The sequence below is a fragment of the Canis lupus genome, chromosome 1 (assembly GCF_011100685.1).
Source record: "Canis lupus familiaris isolate Mischka breed German Shepherd chromosome 1, alternate assembly UU_Cfam_GSD_1.0, whole genome shotgun sequence".
Lineage (NCBI taxonomy): Eukaryota > Metazoa > Chordata > Mammalia > Carnivora > Canidae > Canis > Canis lupus.
The window spans coordinates 19,620,657-19,626,656 of NC_049222.1; the positions used below are offsets into that span (position 1 = coordinate 19,620,657).

At 35.6% G+C, this 6,000-nt stretch overlaps 1 long non-coding RNA gene across 1 annotated transcript; it reads right to left on the minus strand.

Moving 5' to 3' along the window:
* Positions 1-514: 514 nt before the first annotated feature.
* On the minus strand, positions 515-5,620 carry LOC111090614. Its single transcript, XR_005353035.1, has 3 exons — positions 5,012-5,620; positions 3,238-3,337; positions 515-718 (listed from the first exon to the last, which is right to left on the minus strand). It is a non-coding gene; the product is annotated as an uncharacterized LOC111090614 (long non-coding RNA).
* Between the last annotated feature and the right edge of the window lie 380 nt (positions 5,621-6,000).

A 6,000-nucleotide genomic window follows, 5' to 3' on the forward strand; every position in this document is an offset into this window, starting at 1 on the left:
TCCATTCCTTGTGCTTGGAACCAGATTTTCTTTGATTCATGTCACTAGCTAGCATTTATTTTTCACTTTATAATTTGCCTTATCATTCTCTCTGTGTTCTCAAGACTGGGACTAGGTAGGGAAACTGGGCTTATTTATATTTTCTCCTAAACTGTGTGACCTTGAGGGAGTTACTTAACCCTGAGGATATTTTCCCCAAGACTTATTTACAAGCCAATAACTTTTTATGATACACAGATAATTTCTCCTCATTTTTCTTTCTGTAACTTTCTGGTCTGAGAGAATCTAAAACAAGATTATATACTGCAAGTAACATTTGTTTAAAGTTTTTCTATACGTAAGATTATTTAATATATAAAATATGAGTCTTCAGAATGATAGATAGCTTACAAATTAATTGCTGTTATTATTCCTAATAATGGTAATGATGACACTGCACTTGGCACTGAAGAATAAGTTAGAAAGATCCATGTGAAAAGTATTTATTTAATATAACCTGGCTTCAATAGTGTGTTTGTATTTTTCTTATGCTATTAAAGCTGAGAGTTCCAACTTAAATGAAGGTGCAGTACAGATAGCAGGGTAAATGCTCCCAGGTTTACACTTTTCATTAGATGCCAACTTAACTTCGGCTCCAAGAACTCATGGGAGAAGTGGTCTTCAGTTGCCATGTGTCATTTCAGGTTATGTAAGGTCTTACCACATGTTCCATTTTTAGCTACATTAACAAAAAGGATTGTTCATCATTATATCAGCTTAGCAGGCACAAATCACACACTGGGTCAAACCTTTAGGGGAAATAAGGTGATTCATTCTATTAATCCTTGGCCTCCCAAGCCCTAATAATTCTTGTCTCTTACACTGAGATGCAAACTTGAGCACCCAGAGATGTACCTTGCTTGCTGACTTTGCTGTTGTTATATCACATTTAGATTTTATTTTGGCCACATTAAAAAACTACCATGACCATATGCCTGGAAAAACAAGAAAAAGTGCTCTTGATATATGGTTGAATAAAACATTATTGCAAAGCAGTGTGGTTCAAAATCCAAAAAGATATTAGAATATATTAAGGATACAGAGTAATATTCAATATGTAATTCTTTTTTTAATTAAAACTTTTAAAATTTGAGGATAGTTGACATACAATATTACAATAGTTTTAGGTGTACATCAATTTCTCTATAAAAAAAAATTTCTCTATACCTTCTGCTATGCTCACCACAAGTGTAACTACCATCTGTCACTATACAACACTACTATATCATTGAATGAAATATATATCATCAATACAATGTGCCTTTTATTCCCGATTTATTCATTCCACAGCTGGAAATCTGTATCTCCCAATCCCCTTCATCCATTTCACCCACCCTAGCCATCCCCTCTGTCAACCATCAGTTTGTTCTCTGTGTTTATAGATCTGATTCTGCTTTTTGTTTATTAATTTATTTTGTTTCTGTTTTGTAAGTTCTACATATGAGTGAAATTATATGGTATTTTGTCTTTCTCAGTTTGACTGACTTCACTTAGTATAATACCCTCTAGGTCCATCCATGTTGTTGCAAATGGCAAAAAAGGCTCATCCTTTTTATGGCTATGTAATATTCCATTATATATGTATATATATCTCACATATATGTATGTGTATATATATATATAATATATATATATATATATATAAAACATCTTTGTCCATTCATCTATAATGGACACTTAGGTTGTTTCCATATCTTGGCTATTGTAAATAATGCTCTGATAAACATAGGGTACACATTTTTTTTTTCAAATTATTGTTTTTGAAAAAAAATTAGTGTTTTTGTTTTCTTTGGGTAAATACTCCATAATGGAATTATTGGATCATCTGGTATTTCCATTTTTAATTTTTTGAGGGACCGCCATACTGTTTTCCACAGTGGCTGTACCAGTTTACATTTCTTTTCTTTTTTTTTTTTTTAAGATTTTATTTATTTATTCATGAGAGACACAGAGAAAGAAAGAGGCAGAGACACAGGCAGAGGGAGAAGCAGTCTGCATGCAGGGAGCCCCATGTGGGACTCGATCCTGGGACTCCAGGATCACGCCCTGAGCCAAAGGCAGATGCTGAACAGCTAAGGCATCCAGGCATCCCTATATTTCTGCTAATAGTGCACAAGCATTTCTTTTCTTCTACATGCTTGCCAGCACTTGCTATTTCTTGTGTTTTTTTTTTAATCTTAGCCATTCTAACAAGTATGAGGTGGTATCTCATTGTGATTTTGATTTGCATTTCCCTGATGATTAGTGATGGTGAACATCCTTTCATATGTCTGTTGGCCATCTGTATGTCTTCTATGGAAAAAATGTCTACTTAGGTCCTCTGCCCATTTTTAAATGTGATTGTGTTGGAGTTCCTTTTAGGAGTGGTGTTGAGTTGTATAAATTCTCTATATATTTTGTATATTAACCCCTTATTGGAAATATCACTTGCAAGTATCTTCTTCCATTCAATATGTTGTTGCCTTTTGTTTTGTTGGTGATTTTATCTACTCTGCAAAGGCTCAAAATGCAAGCATTTAAGTGCCATGGAAACCAGGCTCACATCTATTTCAACTACCCCAGTGTACTTTTCAGGTACCTCTAGGTTGTGGAGACCAGAGCTAATAGAAGCTGAAGTGATAACTTCTGCCCATGATAAATCCTCCTTCCTTTGTTCCAGCAGGTGGCACTGAGCATCCTGAGTATGGAAGGACTGCTGTTCCTATCAGCCTAATGTATGCATAGTCAGAGATTTCACCCAACAGCCAGAACTGGAATGTATTTACAGATTATCTAAGGTAGCTGAAACAATGGATGATAGATCAAAACTCAGTTGCAGTAGATAAAAGAGTGGGAACTTTGAATGCTTAGCTGAAATTCTTCTAGATTCATCTCTTTTTAGGCTACGAACTCAACTGGATTTCTTCTAGACAAACCAAGCCTTTTGGTTCCCAGGGTTACCCGGATCCAAATGTTGAAGGCTCTTTCCTGTGGGATGTGGCACAGAAAGGGGCAGTTTGGAGGAAGTGAAGAGGGAAAAGGAGAAAAACTTAGTTGTAGTTTCCAAAGCATTCTTGAGTAGCAGGAGGATATATATACATATATGTAGTATGCATTTTTCTTGTTGTGCAGTACAAAAGCAACTTCAGTATAGTAGGAGAGATAATTGGAGCCAAGAATATTAATAAACTCTAAATTCTGTAGTCAACAATGGGATACCTTGATGTGAGTTATTTACTTCAAGTATTATCTGCAGCAATTCTTGTGTCTTCCTCTACTTCTCAGCCATAGCCCAGAAGTCAATCCTTTGAAGTTGGGCCTAATTAAGAAGGTTGAAATGAGACATAGCTGAGATATGTGTGTGTCTAAGCTTGTAAATGTAGAAGAAATGGAGAATCCTATGATTTGCTTTTACTGCCAAAGGTAGTGAGTTATAATGGCTATGATACATCCTTGTTATATTAGCCTAGGCAAGTTTTGAAACTTCATGAGCTTTAGTTTCCTCCCTTAAGGAAGGAAAAAAATATTGTTCCCAGAAGAAGAACAATAATATTAACTTTGAAGTGTTGTGATGAATGAATAGATAAAATATAATATAAACAACATATAAAAAGTACTTTCCACTTGCCTGGCATATAGTAGGTACTCAGGAAATGGTAGCTTTTATATTTACCCTAAATTTGGTCATTCAGGAAAAAGTCATTCTGGTTAATACCCATGCCATTTTACACATATTCATTTTAATTTACTGATAGATTATATTCCTTTGTATCTTTTCTTCCTGTTTTATTAATAACTGCTTTATCTTTAATATATGGGTAGGACAGCACTGCTTTATTGATAATTTACTTTTTCTATTTTCTTATTTTAAAGTTCATCAGTGGGATTGGGTTTCAAGTCATAGATGAAAGAGAGGCTTACCCACAACTAATACTCAGAAATGTTTATATTTTAATAGGGCCATTTCCCCATTACTCTCACAATTTCAAGGGAAAGAAAAGAAATTCTTAGAAGAAGCAGAACCTTGAAGAGACAGATTAAGTCAAATGAACTGAGCATTGATTTGACATATTGGACATTTTATCTAGGGTATATATCTACTTAAATTGTACACATGATTTTTTTTCCTCCCATTTTTATGTCCTGATCGGATGTACCCATTAGGTTCTTTAGGAGTATCTGCTTGTACTGATCAATTATGTATTTATCCAGTAAATATTCCCAGTAAATATTGGATGAATACAGACTGTTAATAATAAACTATAATCAATTTTGGATGCAGCAGGGGATATTAAGTTGTTTAAGATACTCATGGTATACACATATTATAGGAGCCAATATAAGTAAATATATATGGGAGAAAGTGCTAAATGCTATGAGAGAATCAGTGAAAGTTCTAAAGAGAGATCATAACTGCTCAAGACAGAGATTTGGAAGGGCTTCTAGAAGTGGCATCTGATAGAAGTTTTGAATGAGGAAGAGCATTTTTGGCATCTAGAGATGAGCCCTTAGACAACACAGGCAGAGAAAGCAGTATGATCGATACACAGAGCCAGGCACAAGCAAGGAGATATTGAGTCCTTGTCCTGCTTTACTTCCTGTCCCTGTTATGTGATCACTTTGCTTTCAGTATAAAGATATTTTTAAAAGTAGAAGAGCATAAAGAAAATAAAAATTTTAAATGCAAAGTGTATTCATATTTATCAAGCAAAGAACAGTACGTCTGAAGCTTTCCAAAATGAATGATCTGACAGCCCAGATTGGAACATCTCAGTATTGTATTAAGCCCAAAATGCTCAGCTAAGATGAATAACAGTTCCTGTGTTGAAGGATGGACAAATTATTCCCTCTTGGTATCCAACCATCCAGGTATCCGAATTACTTAGCAGATTGGATGTGGGAGGCTTTCTCCAAAGAGGTAGCCAACTGGACCAAATCTCAAAATCCCAAAATGAAACACAAATACCATAGTAGACACTTTGCAAAACCATACCTCGTCCATTCCAAGGCTTTAGACCCAATCTATCCAACTATGCTTTGTCGTTTCCTAGTATGATATTCCATGTGTGTTTCATATTCCTTGAAAATACATCCTTCCTCCTCACTTAACATCTCGGCATAGTGTTGAGCATCATCAGTACTCCTCAATGATCCTTTGTTGAGGACTTCTTAAAATAGTACTATGCCCATGCTTCATTTTCTTTTTTCTTTTCTTTTTTCTTTTCTTCTTTCTTTCTTTCTTTTGTTGTTCTTTTTTTCTGCAGTGTTCTGTGTTTCTTTGCTTTTGCTTCATCCTTGAAAGGTAGGTTTCCTGTAGGAATAAGTATCCAATGAATATTTGTGAGTTGACTCAGAATTAAAATAAGGGTTAGTGTAGTTCCAGGCTACATTAGGTAAAAAGAAAACTTTTTATTTTTTGTGAGCTCTAGAAATACAAAACTGCCCCCAGAAAAATGTGTCCAGTTTAATCACACTCATGGACTTTAGTTCAAGTTAGCAAATATAGAGCATAAACCAATGAGCCAACTTGACATGACTAGGGCAAATCCTGAGTCCTCTAAAACTACCCATGAGGTCAACTGAAATGGTATTAGCACTTGGCTCAAGGCTTAGTCTAGGAGAAGTAAGCCATTGTGATGTCACATATGAGCCAGGCTGGCTTTGGGGAGAAGAATTAGTTCCTCTTGTATGGGTAGGGCCATTGTGTTCTGTGGCATATAACTCTCATATACCCTATGCCCATATACCTTAGGCTTTAAAACTCTAAATGAAGATTGGACTTGGTTAGGGCCTAGAGGGTTCTGTGCCTAAAGTAACCATTCAATGATTCTCCAGGGAAATCTTGGCTGACTCCTTGTGCTCTCCAGAGGCCATCTGCTGCTTTTCTCAGAGAACTTGCTGCCAGCAGCCTGTCCTGGGAGACTTGGCAGCCAATGTACTCCCCTTTAGTCTAAATTATCTTAGATAAAGGAAAATCCCAGC